We start from the raw sequence: 15,079 nt of genomic DNA, 5'->3' as shown, positions 1-15,079 counted from the left end.
CTCCCATACAGACAGATGTTCAATATCAGGGTAGTCTTTAACACGAATACCAGCTTTTTTGACAATTGAGGCAAGTGTGTGCAGGTCCAAATGGGCTGAAGGGACTGACAAAGAAATACATGGGTGGGATAAAAAGGGAAATGTGCACTTCAGGTACCTACTGAATCCCTTTTACAGATCAAGAGAGATCATTTGACACTTAAAGATCTTAAAAATTACAAGATCAGTTTAGTTAAAAAAATCCCAAACAAATAAAAGAAATTACTTGTGAATTTAACAGATTTCTAGTAGTTATTACTCATTCCTATTTTAAAAAAGGCATGCAATAGAAAATGTCTGCCCTCTGCAGGGACCATGTTAACCAAATTGTCACACAGCAGAGATTTTGGGGAGAGACAGAGGTGGCATTCTGCCACATTCCCATTAAATTGGTGGTATTGCAGGCACACACTGTACAAAAGCACACAATATAATTAGTATAGCCAAACTGGGACATGTCAGCTGCTTGTGTGAAGGTTGCTTTTTAATCAGAAGACCCTGGAGAGGACCTCTAACTGTGGAAGAGAATGCTTTTATGCATTCTGCTGTAATAACAGGGAGTAATTGATCGCTGCACTATAATAGGTTCTGCAAAACTTTGCGGATTTCCATATAACAATAATGCAGGGGTGTCAATCTCATCTGGCCCCATGGACTGGATAAGTGGCACACAGCACCTGTCTGGGCTAGTCTGGGATGGTGACCTGAGAGGGCACTGTGGGCAGCATGCATCCTGGGCACTGCATGTGGTACTGGTTTAGCACAGCATGCAACTCAATACGGCAACAATGGGGGCTGGATTATGGGACTCTGCAGGCTGGATCTGGCCCACTGGCTATGTTTGACACTGTTTTTGATAAGCATAACACTTTACATTAGGCAAGAGAAGAGGCAAGCCTGACAAAAATCTTAATCTTACTTCCTCTGTTGCTGCCTTTAAAATGATGGCATTTTCAGGTCCCTTAGGAATCAAGGCTGCTCTAAGTGCCCACGTAAGTTTAAAAAAAAATGTAACAACTTTATTGAAATCTTTGCTTTAGTGCTCAAATCTGTACACTTTAAATATGACAGGTGTTCAGTTGTGTGCACCTGGATGCCACTGACACAATAAAGTTTATTTGGCAAATCCAAGGTTAGAAACTTGGCTCAATTTTTTTTTTCTAAATGAATTTTTGTACTAAGGAAATATTTCTGATCATGTTGTGAATAGAACAAAAGAAAACTTAATGCTTCCATATCTATCTATCCATCTAGCTATATGGCTACATAACATAACATGGAATTATAAAAACTGTTTCTTCTTTTGTTTTTTTTCCCAATTATATCAACTGAGCTGCAATAAGTTGTCAAAGTCCTCCTACAAAAATAATTTAGATAAAGTCATTGCTGGTTTTAAATGGGTACAACTTCTAGAGTTGACATATACCACAAATATTCCTAAATTCCATAAAATCGAGACCAAAGTTAAAACTTCCATAAATTAACCATTGTGCAAGTTTATTAGTATATTTTTGGACCTCACAAAATGGTTGTTTGGCTTTACCATACTAAGGACGATCAGAGCTGCCCACTGCCAATACTCCTATATCCTTACCACATACACACACCCCTTTAAAACAAAAACTAGCCATCCAAAATTGGGGTGCATGTCTTAAGTGAGGGAAACCGATTTCTGCACCAGGATTGAAGCATGTGGGCACTAGAATGGTTGCTGGGGGCTGTGTTCAGGGCCTGGCCTCATGGAGTAGAGACAGAGTCCGCTTGTTAGCTTTACTTACCCTTCCCCCTGCAACTCCACAGCTACAGGTTTAACCTTCTCACGAGTGCTAGTTTTTCTTCATTTTGCCTTCCCAAAACAGAACTGCCTTCCCAAAACAAGGTGTGCATCTCATTTAGGAGTGTGTGGCATGTCAATAAATATGGCATGCTCATAGTTACATCCTGACATATCACCTATGCTGCCATAAAAATCCACAGTGATACAGAAAACAGAAACACTGGACATAAGAAGGAAAATGTGCAGTTAGGAAAGACTGAGGATAAAATAACAGTAGTGAAGCACGTAAATGTAATCCTTAAACAACCCCAAATCTAACTGAAACCATAATCTGGTCAAATTTAAGCACAGATTATTATATATATTCTTTTACTGGATGCCTGTATTGCATTTCAGTCCTTATTAAAGCTTTACAGGAAATGCTGGATGCCGTTCTAAATGTGACATTTAGAAAGCTGCATTGCTTTTAGATGTGGAATGAGGATGCCAAATACACAGCCTGTGGGTCAGATTTGGCCCATAGAGCCATATGATCCTGCCCATGGATCTTTGGACCAATGCCACATGCTGCATGGAGCATGTGCCAGCCCCAGCCCTGGCCATACATACTGCTTGTGGCTAGTGCTGGTAACACATGCTGCGCACAGCACAAGGAGACTTGCACTGCATGCAGCACCTGCACTGGACCTGCTCTCCATGCCCGCTTTGGGGCCAGGCCAGATCAGGCTGTACCAGAGGCAGTGCACAGGGTTGGTCCAGAAGGGCGCTGCATGCAAGCCCATGCCATCCCCCATGCCATGTACAGTACAGTGAAGGCCATGCCAGCCCTGGAGCCTGCTCTGCACACAGCACATAGGTTGGATCTGGTGCTGCCCCAGACAGATCCCCTATGCTGAATGCAGTACCAGGTCCAGCCTGCGTATCCTGGAGCAGGCCTAGTACTTGAGGCACTCAAGCTAGACACAGTGCTGCGGGCGCTGCCCATAGCACAGGGGGGCAGTCCTAATCTGGCTCAGCAACTCTCAGTGAGTCTGACACCTTGATCTAGAAGAATGATCACAATGAGCTTGATTAACTTTAACATTATGGACAGTAAAAAACTGCAAATAGCAAAACTGTCCCCCAAATCAAACCCCGCACCCCAGACAGTATAAGTAGCAGTATACACTGGGCGGGTTTACACGTGCAATTAATGTGCCTGAATTTTTATTAAAGTGCTCCCTGGCACACATCTACATGTGCGCCCCTGTCAGAAGCAAATCCTGTCCTGCCCTCCTCTGCCCCCATGAAGCAGCCAGGAGAAGCTCCAGGCTCCCTGAGGTGTCAGCCCTGGGCTGGCAGAAGGCACAGGGGCTTAACCCCAAGCTCTGGAGGATGCGGGGGCAGCTGTCCCAGCTTGGCAGGCAACTTCATCCCAGCCAGGAGATCAGCAAGCATCTGGGTTTTTTGTATCACAGAAAAACGGAGTAAAATGCAGATTTATTCCTTTACTGGGGTAAAATGTGGATTTCTTGTTTTAGCAGAGAAACCCGCAGATTTTGCAGTTTTGCAACAAGTCCTTGGAGGAGGGTGGTCAGGCAGGAGGCACCATGTGCATATATATGCACATTGCCCCAGGCAGCCTGGAAAGCAGCAGCGCGAGAGAGAGAGAGAGAGAGAGAGAGAGAGAGAGAGAGAGAGAGAGAGAGAGAGAGAGTGTGTGTGTGTGTGTGTGCGTGCGCGCGTGCGTGTGTGTGTGGTGGGAGGGGGGAGGGGGAGGGAGTTGGGTAGGGCTGTGGCTGCTGACTGGCCAGGCAGTATGTGGGGCTTGGGGCCACAATGCACAGCTGCAGGGAGCAGGGCCACAGGCAGCTTGTCTTGGGGGAGGGGAGGCTGCTCCCTGATGCTGCATGTACTTCCAGGGAAGCAGGTTGGACCCATGCCCCCCAGATCCGTATGTGGGGTAGGTGCATGCTGCGGGCCCCCACCCTGCTGCCCTCCCCCAGGGACTCTGCAGCCTGGCATGTGTGACCCGGCACTGCAGCGTAAAACACAATTGTGCAGGAAAGCTGTTTGCATCTGTGAGCTCTGTGCTGCTCTGGTGATACACCCCCTGTGCACATGGGAGGCACGGGGTTGTGGCCCTCACTGCAGCCCGCACACAGGAGATGCATTGAGAGGGCAGCACAGAGCTCGAAGCAGCAAGCAGCTTTCTTGCATGGCTGTACTCTGCCCTGTAGTGCCGGGGTCACACCCATGGGCTGTGAAGGGCCTGGGGGAGGGCAGAAGGGTGGAAGCCAAGCCTGCAGTGTATACCCGTCCCTGCCCTGTGCACAGATCTGGGGGTGTGGGCCCTCCCTGCTCCCCAATGTGCAGGCAGTGGGGGGGAGCCGGGCTCCATGCTCTGCTCTGCTGCAGCAGCTGCTGCCTTCTGTCAAGGCCAGGGGGCTGTGGACCCAGGTCTGTGGCCCCATAGCTCTGGCACCTGGGGCTCCTTGCAGCAGGTCTGGTGCGGCAGGGGATGTGGGTGAGAGTGAGGGGCACCAGCAGGGCTGGGGGCACCAGGAGGCCCGGGCGGGGGGGGCAGCTGTAGGGAGCTTTTAATTTTAATCACAGATATGTTTTGGTTTTTAATGAGAGAATTTGGGATTTTTTTTATTTGGGAAAACCAGGATCCCTAGAGACCTGGCTGGCCCCTGGCTGGGAGATGGGAGGGGGGGAGGAGCTATTCTGGTTGGGTGGGCAGATGCCTGCCAGCCATGTGGAGATCAGGACCTGTGCCCACCTCTCCCAGCTATGTAGAGAGTCCCAGTCCCCACGTGGCTGGGAGGCAACTGTTCAGCAGCTGGAACAGCTCGTCCAGCTACATGGAGGTTGGGAGATGGCAGCCAGGAAAGCTCTCCCACTCACATGGAGATCAGCTCAGGTTCTGATCTCCATGTGGCTAACAGTTAGCATCCTGCCAAGCTGAGACAACTCTCCTGGCCCCGTTGCCTAGACTCACTGGGAGCAATTTGCTTCTGGGCAGCGTCTGCATGTGTGGTATGGTGCATTAGTTAACGTGCCTTTTTTCTAGTATCTGTATCTACAGGTACTAGAAAATTCCACATTAGATTAATATATTGAGTAGTAATTGCTGAACATGTGTAGATGGTGACGCTTTACTGCACATTAGTCTATATTCTATTAGTCACATAATGTGCAGTAAAGCATTTCATGTAGATGCACCCAACTAGTAGTGTACAGTGCACAGTAGTATACAGTTATTACTAACAATAACAAATAGGTTTGAGTTAACAAACTATATTATGGGAGTTAGGTTTTCTTATATTAGTCACCAGGGGGAGCCAATGTTACTCTATGAATGCAGAAACAAATTGCAAAGAGCTAAAACAAAAATTTTAGTAAAAACATAGTTCAAACAAAATGCACTCTTAAATTCAGTAGAATCTGCATACAAATATCTGCCTTAGCTGAAGAGGGGTGACAAAAAAAGGCTTAAGCTAAGTGAGCTACATGTTCAAATACAAAATAATAGTGTATTCAGAGGAGAGATACTTTATGTATAAATGAAGCTAGATGAAATAGGAACAAAAACAATAAAAAGTCTCTAAATCAGAACAATCCCCCTATATTCCATTAGTCCTGTAGTGGTCCTCTTTTTCATTGGCCTACACAGACCATGATCCTCCCTACAGAATCCAGCTCTTAGGAAGAAATTCAACAACAGATAAATTTGAGAAGTTCAATCAAAATCACCCTTATTCTTTTTTCCCCCCAAAAAGTAATGTTAGAATTCCAGTATTTGCTTATACTTTTAATCTCTGCTGCCTTTTCCTAGCATGCTTGCCTTAAATGTCCCCAGTATAAAAAGCTGCCCTGACCAGCAGCTCAGGGTTACTTGCCCTCAGGAGCTTCTGGGGCCCAGTCAATTGGTATTTGGGGACACTAGCTCCTTGTGTCAGCTAGACTGCTGAAGCAGTATCCCAAATTCACTTTTTAAAATACCCCAAAATTCACATTCTTACACAATTAGAACAAGAGAGAGAGAAAGGGGGATTGATCAGATGGGCAATGTTTTATTGCTATATTTACAATGTTAAAGAAATTTGGAAGCCTACCAGTGTCTCTAGCACAATAATAAAATAAATCCTAAATATCTATATGTTTTAATGTTTGCTTTGGGTTTCTTTATCACATGGTGGGTGTGTGATGGGGGGTATGGGGTTTGCAGGAAGGGGTGGGGGCGGTGGGAGGATGTGGAGGGATGTGAGTCACTGTGTGGGTAGGTGTTGGGGGACTGTGGGTGTGGGGGCTGCTTAGGAGGGATGGGTCTCCTGCATGAATGCCACATGCCCCTGGCGACTGGCGGGGTACAGTGCAGTGGCGGGAGCGTGGCAGCAGTGGTAAGTGGGGAGCTTCTGCAGATGCCGCCGGCATTGTCGGCAGCAGGGGGAGGGGTGGTGAGCGGTGACCACCTGCAGACATTGCCAGCAGCAACAGTGGTGGCCAGCAGCGATCACTGACTCCCTGCAGATGCCACTGTACCAGGGGTGGTGGTAGTGGCAAGCAGCAACCACCCACAGGCACCGCCGATAGTGTTGGCAGTGCCTTTTTTGAGGGGGTGTACTGCCATGTTTAGGGGGTACATGTGCACCCACATGCACCCCCTACACATTGCCAATGGTCCCCTGCCCCCCATAGGGCAGAGCCCCCCTCCCCCCAGCACATGGGCTACCCTGCCTGAAGGGTCCCAGTTCCCCTCCCACTGGTCTCCAGCCCCCTGCTCATTCCCCTGCCCTTCTAACACCTCTGGAGGCTGGAGATGAGCAGGAGAACAAGCAGGAGGCTGGAAAGAATAGAAGAATGAGCAGAAGGCTCATTCCTCCCACCCCCGTTGCTTCTCCCAGCTCCCTGTTTGCTCTCCTGCTCCCCATCCCCATTCGCTCCTCCTGCCCCGTTCATTCCCCCAGCTCCCCACTTGCTCTCCCAGCCCCTCTACATTCACCAGCAGTAGCAGAGAATGAGCAGGAGGCTGGAGAGAGAAGGGGAAGTCTCCAGCTTATCTCCAGGGGTTTGTCTCCAGCCTCCTGCTGGTCTCCAGCCCCCTGCTCCTTCCCCTGCTTGTCTCCAGCCTTGGGGAAAGAGCAGGAGGCTAGAGATAGGCCCTGAAGAAATTCCCCTGCAGTCTCCAACCCCCTGCTCCTTCCCCTGCTGTCTCCAGCCTCCCGAGGCTGGAAATGGGCAGAGAATGAGCAGGAGGCTAGAGACAAGCCCCTGGAAATGAGCTGGAGACATTTCCCTGCTCTGTCCAGCCTCCTGGTCATTCTCTGCTACTGCTGGTGAGAGTGTGGGGGCTGGGAGAGCCAGTGGGGAGCTAGGGGAAGAAATGGGGGGGGGGAAGCAGGAATGAACAGGGAGTTGGGGAAGGTCCCTCATCTTCTAGCCCCCCAACCCCCTACTTACCTGGCAGAAGCTGGGTCCAGGTCCCTGCAGCTTGCACCGCTGCCTGCCCGGCATGAGTAGGCATCATGCTTCAGGACCAGGGAAAGGGACAATTACAGAGATGCTCTGGCACTCTGCCAGAGTGTTTCTGTGGAGGACTGAGCCTCTGCTTGCCTCAGAGCATAGTCTGGGACTGTGTCCTGACCCATTTCGCCCCCCTTCCCCCCGAGGTTTTGTTTAACCCATGGATATCCAGGGGTATTTTGCTTCCCTGCTGCAAATTTGCAGCGGGGGGAATTGTTTTTTGTTCCTGCATGTGCCTCTTGCAGCATCTCAAAGGGGTTTGAGATGCTGCAAGAGGCACATGTGGGCTCGTCTGAACGCACCCAACCTGGAAATGGTTTTTCAAGACAACAAACTGAAAATAAACCAGGCAGCCAGGAAAGAGACAGGTTATTCCATCCCTAGCCACAGAACACTAGTCAGCTGTAAGCTGTTCCTACCCCTTTGTGCTCTTCGTGCGTTGCAGCACCTGAGTCATGTCCTTTGAACTAAAGGTGTGGCCCATTGATTTATAAAACCCCAATGTCCATCTGCAGGATGAAATAATTTAATGAAGCAGTGCATTACTAATTTCTCATGAGCTAAACAACTCCCAGCATCAACCTCAAGGCAGGGAAGAAATTTAAGTTGAGGATTCCTTTTTTTCTTTTTTGTTTCTCAGACACTTGGTGGACCAGAAGTGGCTGTAAGGGGAGACATGGTGGCTGCAGGACAGGTGTCTGAGCACCCTGCCTAACCTACTTTCTATGAAGAAGGTTAGCACCACTGTTACAAGTGCTCAAGGACCTACTGCAGTAGTGCAAGTCATAAAGTAGAGTGGCTGCAAAACCCAAGCTCTTGGGTTCTAGCCCCAGAGGGGTAGAAACCTAGGAGTAGCCTGGAATCTGAATCCACTGAGCTAAGAGAAAATCAGAACTGAAAGAGGAAGCTGGCAAGGTGAGGGTCTGATCAGGGAGCCATCTGAAACCAGAGCCCTACCAGGCAGTGAGACCCTGCCTTAGGATTCCTTCCTCTCTCCTGCTTCAGGTGTGGGTAAAACACTTCCTAGATTAACTCTTTTTCCTGACAAGATGTGGCAGGTGAGCAGAACTGGGAGGTCTCTGAGGCTAGGGACAGAAGTTACACATAGACCAGTTTAAGTGATTGAAAATGTGTTTAAACCTGTAACAGAACAAAAGTTCAGTGCACATAAACCAGTTTCAAAATGGCCAAAACTGGTTTAAAATAAACCTAGTTGAATGTAGTATCAGACTTTAACTGATTTAGGTCAAACTGGTTTATACAACTTCTGTCCCAGATCCCTTCCTGGTTTAAGTTAAATCACAGTCCCCCAGCATCCCAACATTTTGCAGCCCTGGGTTGGGCTGTGCTGTCTACTCCAGAGAGCAGGGCTGGTCCTGCCCCTCTGCCCGTCAGCCAGTACTTACTGCTCAGGCTAGAAAGGGGGCAGCAGTGGGAAGCCTGGCTAGGGACTACAGCCAGTCTGCCTGAGGGGTGGGGGCAGCCTCTACCAGACCATTGCCCCCTGAAGTAGAAGGGATGGGGGCTTAGGACAGGGCAGGGCAGGGCAGGGCAACAGCTTGAGAGGGACTGCCCCCGCCCCAGGCAAACCCCTGCTGGTGTCTGGGAGGGGCTTTAATTCCGCCCTTCCCCCAGCTCAGTATGCTGCCCACAGCCCCCATTCTCTGCTTAAGCAGGGCATGGGGCTTGGGCAGGCAACAGCCCATCCAAGCAAACCTGTCTGGGATCTGGGAGGGGCTTTAATCCCCACCATCCCCAGCTCAGTGTGCTGGTGCCAAGCCCTGCAGAACCAGACTGAGAGGCAGAAGGTGTTGGCAAAGATCTAGCACAATCACCACATGTATGTGCTGGAGATAGAACTAAGGGAATGGGAGCGGGTCCCAGACAGCTTGACAGAAGGGAGTCCCAGACAGCTTGAGAGCTGCCTACAGCTTGATCAAATAATGCACATTAACATTATAAAGCAGCACCTGTAAAAGGTGGAAATACCTAAACAAAGAATTTCTGAATACCTGGCTATAAGGAGACACTCTGCCTTCAGGATTACCTAAGACTTATGCAAGGCTTTGTCTCATCTTTTTGGGTTTATTACATTCTGTTTTAAATTAGACTAAGTTGTGTGTGTTCTCTCACTGTGTTTTATCTTAGCTTATGTGGAGATTTTTGGTTGTTCTTTGCTGTGTGCTTGAGGTTGAAAATTCCTGTGTTCAATACATCCTAGCTTCAGAGAAAGGACTTCCCCACCACGCTCTATCCCACCCCCCCGGACATCCATGTGGATTTAAACCCCCACCCTCCAGTGAGTTTGGACCAGGCTGATGCCTGGCCACACCCCCTGTGCTGCAACAGGGAGGGGTACGAGTCTTGTGGAGGGCTTGTATCCCCTCCTCTTTGGCAGTGGTTGGCAGGTGTGCTCTAGTGCCCCCCAGCTTCTGGATCGAGCCACTACAGGCATGTGGCTGCATTTCCTGATTGTAAAGTGAATGTCTGTTCAGTTGTTAATTGGTTCAATCTGAGTGGCTTAGATTAATTTACAGATTGAATCAATTCAAGCTTGGGCTTTTTGAATGTCTGTTCCCTAGCCCAAGTGGTTGGTGGCAGCAGAACTATAATGGGCTGGAGGAACCCTCTTTCCCCTGGGTCCTGTCACATTATTTGGGCCCCGGGGGAGGCTCACCTGGGCCTAGAGTGAGTGAGGATTTAGTTAGGGAGCTTCTGGAGGGGCTGGACATTTTTAAGTCAGCTGGCCAGGATGATCTTCACCACAGAGTCCTGAAGGAACTCGCTGGGGTCATTGCAAGTCCCCTGGCGTGGCTTTATGAACACTCGTGGTGCTCTGGAGAGGTGCCGGAGGACTGGAAGAGGGCCAGCGTGGTTCCCATCTTCAAAAAGGGGAGGAAAGAGGACCCGGGGAACTACAGGCCGGTCAGCCTGACCTCAATCCTGGGCAAGCTGTTCAAGAAAATTATTCTGGCACGCATCCAGGAGGGGCCAGTAGGGAACGGCATGCTCAGGGGCAACCAGCACGGGTTCATCAGCGGCAGGTCCTGTCAGACCAACCTGGTGGCCTTTTACGACCAGGTCACTAAATCATTGGATGCAGGGGTGGCAGTGGATATAGTTTTCCTAGACTTCAGGAAGGCTTTTGATACTGTCTCTCACCCCATTCTCATTAGGAAGCTGGGGGACTGTGGCGTAGACACCCATACAGTCCAATGGGTCGCCAACTGGTTAGAGAGTCGCACCCAGAGGGTGGTAGTGGATGGGTCCTTCTCGACCTGGAAGGACGTGGGAAGTGGGGTCCCACAGGGCTCGGTCCTTGGGCCCGCCCTGTTCAACATCTTCATCAGTGATTTGGACGAGGGGGTGCAAAGCACCCTGTTCAAGTTTGCTGATGACACTAAGATGTGGGGGGATGTGGGCACAATTGAGGGGAGCAACAGGCTACAGTTGGACCTAGATAGGTTACAAGGATGGGCGGAGGAGAACAGGATGGGGTTTAACACGGACAAGTGTAAGGTGATGCACCTGGGGAGGAACAATCGGCACCATACATACAGGCTGGGGAACTCCCCTCTTGTCAGCACGGAGGTGGAAAAGGATCTGGGAGTCATTATTGACTCCAAGATGAACATGAGTCGGCAATGTGGGGAGGCGGCTAGGAAGGCCAACTGCACCTTGTCGTGCATCCACAGATGCATCTCGAGCAGGTCCAAGGAGGTGATCCTCCCCCTCTATGCGGCACTGGTCAGGCCGCAGCTGGAGTACTGCGTCCAGTTCTGGGCGCCGCACTTTAAGAGGGATGTGGACAGCATCGAGAGGGTCCAGAGGAGGGCCACTCGTATGATCAAGGGACAGCAGGGTAGGTCCTATGAGGAAAGGTTGCGGGACCTGAACCTGTTCAGCCTTCAAAAGAGAAGGCTGAGGGGGGATCTTGTGGCCTGTTATAAACTGGTTAGGGGGGATCAGCAGGCGCTGGGGGAGTCCCTGTTCCCCCGAGCGCCGCAAGGAGTGACCAGGAACAATGGTCACAAGCTGGCGGAGGGAAGGTTTAAGTTGGACATCAGGAGGCGCTACTTCACGGTCAGGGCGGCTAGGGTCTGGAACCAGCTTCCAAGTGAGGTGGTGCAGGCTCCCACCCTGGGGGTTTTTAAGAGGAGGTTGGATGACCACCTTACTGGGGTCATTTGACCCCAGTGCTCTTCCTGCCATGGCAGGGGGTCGGACTAGATGATCTGCTCAGGTCCCTTCCGACCCTAGAAACTATGAAACTATTATTCAGTTTGCTCTCTCTTTTTAAATCAAAGTGGTTTTCTTTATTCCATTTCCAGTGCGCATTACAATGCAGGAAAATCTTCCGAAGTAGCGGGCATGTCTGCACATTCATTAATGTGCAGTAGTTACTGCACATTTAATTTAGTACTTGTTTAATGAAGTACTAACTAAATGCACAGTAACTAGAGAAACTGTGCAGTAGTGCCAGAAAATGCCTTTTTAGTGATGCTACTGTGTAGTAGCTTAATAATACTACACAGTAGTATATTAGCACCGTCCATGCTGTGACATGCTACTGTGCAGTGTTATTAGGTTATCGCACATTAAGCATCTCATGTAGATGCACCTGAAAGCTGAGCTGAGCATGGAAGATGGAAATTGTCCTAAGATAAAACCCAGAGGCTGGATGCTGAAGCAGTGAAGTGGCTACTCAAAGATGCTTCATAAGAAGGCAACCACCCTCAAACACCAAGCATGTTCCTGATGAACCTGGAAACGGTACAATGCCATACAGAAGGCAGAGGAGTGGGAGAAGTTTTTTCTTATGACTACTATGAATTACAGCATGCAATGAATGAAGAAACAACAAATCACAATGGAAGAGCATGGCCTTTCACACACAAACTACTGCATGTTTCTAGGGAATACCTGTCTGAAAATACTCATTAAATCAGTCTATTACTAGCTAAATGATCAGATTAAATCTCATGAGAATCTCTCCACTGATTTTTAAATGAGTTCTAGAAGAGACCTCAGATAGACTTAGGACTTCCTGAAAGCTCTTATTACCAGGCAATATCACCAAAGCATCCTATTTATTTACCTTGACTTCCTAATGAATTCCTTACCTACTTCAAGTGCTGCATACTCTAAAAGAATGACATAAAAATTACTAACACTTCAAAGTCACAGCTGCCTCAGCAGAATGTTTTTTTTCTGGTTTCTGATTGCTCACTAAAGGCTATACAGGGTGCCAGTAATAATTTTTAGAGAAGAAAAAGCATTTAAAAGTGAGATTTACAAGGGGAAAAAAATGTTTCTCATAGGGAGGACTGGAGAGAGTTCCAGACAGATTGTGTAGCACAGACAGATGGAATGGTCTTCTACTCTCAGGAAAAATAGGCAGTGATATGGGGGGGGTCTGTCTAGCAAGCTGCTATTGGGGAGGACTTGTGTAGTATGGAGGTGATCTTCCAGAGCAGCAAGCACATCCACAGGAAGGGCAGCTTTCACTTCAGCCAAGAGGTACAAAGCAAAATGGACAGAGTGCATGACCAGCTGGTTAGCCAATGGTTTGGCTGAGAGTCAGGCAGAACGAGCTGGGTTGAAGAAGTGGTCGGCTTGATGGCGACTGGATCAAAGAAGCAACAAGGCTTCTGGAGGTGAGGCTTGCTGCCCCTGCTGTAAGGTCAAGTTGTGGACCAGGGATTTCTGCAGGAGCTCTGGAAATCACAGGCATCTGCCCTGGGGTCTCAGTTGGAGGTAGTCCCACTAGGCCATGGCGAGGCTTCAGTAGAAGGGTGATAGAGTGTCCCAGCTGAAGTCAGGTTCCAATAGAAAAGTTCCTGCTCAAGTATGAGGTCCCCCACACAAGGTAGAAAAGCAAAGGCCAGGTGTCACCAGGGAAAGAATTTTCCAGTAAAGAGCAGGTGCTGAAAGGCTTGCAGGAGGAAGGCCGCCACACTGTTTGCTAGGTTGATTAGACCCTGATTTCTGTCACTGGTGGGCAGGTACAGTTGGAGCCAGTGGTGCCTGCTCCAGAAAAAGTCCACGAGAAGCTTCTGGAGCCTTTTGAGTAGGGTCACTGGTGAGTCTTAGGCTGACACACTTGTTCCACAGAGTAGCAGCTGCCAGGCTGTTGATGACTAGGACCAGGCTGCAGTAGGAAACACTGGGCTAGTACCAGAGACAGAAACGCAGTGAGTGAGATGTCAAGAGATTTTGCATAAAATAAGCATTTTAGCAAAGTCAAGGTACTGCAGGTGCTAGTATACAGCATTACATACAGCAGTAGACAAGGGGGATGTAGAGAGGAAAAACTTTGGAAAAAGACATATAATTTATGCTCATGCCTGTTAATTTTATCTCAGAACCTAAAAGTTCTGTGTGGCTTTTATTCCAATTGCATCAGCTTGCAAAAATAATGACAGTGGCAAGCTTTTTCCTCTGGACTTGTACAACAAACCTATACTTTAAAAAAATGGATTCTGATTAATTTTAACTGCATAAGAGAGACACACTATTCTCTCTGGAATCATCATTTTCCTTGAATGAAGGGGAAAATCTAGACTTCAGGCCTGGAGAACTGACTTTCAGTCTCCTGCTCAGAATTCTGCTCCTGAAAAACCAAATTACTGCATGACTTCTAGAAACTGCAGCTCAGTAACATGGATCTACTCAATGGGGGTATAATGCTACTCATTTTTACCGACATTGTGAAGCTTTGTTAATATCTGTAATATCTTAATATCTATGTTACCTGAAGAACTTTGATGAATTATTTTATTTATGCAAGTCCAAAGCATAATTAACAGGCTTGACTGAAATAAATAGCTTAGATGTTTACTACTTTGAGAACACTTTCTTGAATCATGAAGCTGACACCAACAATACTTTTGCTTTTTCCGTCTCTACACCTCTCAATTTCTTCAATCTTGGTGATGCTTCTTTACAGCTTTGCCCACCTTTCTTCTCTCTCTTTATCCCCCAATCTCATGTCTGAACTTACCTGAAGAGATAACTTCTCCCTTAGTCAACTATATAGTCATGCCATTAACACCATAAAGCTTCTTTGGAAGCTTGAAAGGAAGATTCTATGCAAGATAAAGATAGTGCTGTGTCATTAGACTTTGTGATGTCTGACTCTACTCTTACGAACTTTGAGAGGTTCCCAAGCATCTGCAAGGAATACAGGCCTCTGTATATAAGCTCTTAGAGGCAGAACTGTCTTCCAGCTTGCTTATATAGTGCCAAGCACATTCTGAAAAGTAGTAAGTTGGATATTTCTAGGACCAAGCAAGAGAGATAATGGCCAGACTTTTATTGTAGGTCCTGTGACAAAACCTGTTGACTCCAGCTGTACAAATGGCAGTGTTGTCGGGAAGAAATTTCCATGAAATAGCTTCTCTATTATTCTTCTATAAGCCATTAAAGGAAAAGAAATAAACTCTTAAACTGTATGTTTTGTAACTGTAGTAGCCAATGCACTGGATAAGTATCATTAGCTTAGCTATGCAACTTGAAGCCAGTGCCAATGCTCTAGCTACTGTATTGATAAATACAATATTAGTTAAATGGATAGTATCTTTCAGTCCCCCTGGCTCCTATGGAACTTTATTGTATTCCAATGCATAACTGGTCCCAGAAAACGGCTGATCAAAAGTGACTGGCTTCATGGCTGGTTTTAAAAACCTTGGAAATGAAGGTCCATAGCAACTCTCAAACTAGCCTCCAACTTCAAGGCTTACAATCTAATAGGAG

The 15,079-nt window shown here is 48.0% G+C and overlaps 1 protein-coding gene across 3 annotated transcripts in view; it reads right to left on the bottom strand.

Moving 5' to 3' along the window:
• FBXL7 (F-box and leucine rich repeat protein 7) overlaps positions 1–15,079 on the bottom strand; it is a 454,956-nt gene that overhangs the window by 122,741 nt on the left and 317,136 nt on the right. Inside the window, exon 1 of one of the 3 annotated variants that reach the window (XM_019521336.1) lies at positions 12,497–12,603. The exons of the other annotated variants lie outside the window; for them this stretch is intronic. The gene's annotated coding sequence lies outside the window, so the exon portion shown is untranslated. Of the gene's footprint in view, positions 1–12,496; positions 12,604–15,079 lie in introns of those variants that run through there. 3 annotated transcript variants of the gene reach the window in all.

This window comes from Gavialis gangeticus, unplaced genomic scaffold, assembly GCF_001723915.1.
Source record: "Gavialis gangeticus isolate Ggan-Ray unplaced genomic scaffold, GavGan_comp1, whole genome shotgun sequence".
NCBI classification, from domain to species: domain Eukaryota; kingdom Metazoa; phylum Chordata; order Crocodylia; family Gavialidae; genus Gavialis; species Gavialis gangeticus.
This window is presented reverse-complemented; position numbering and strand designations above follow the sequence as displayed.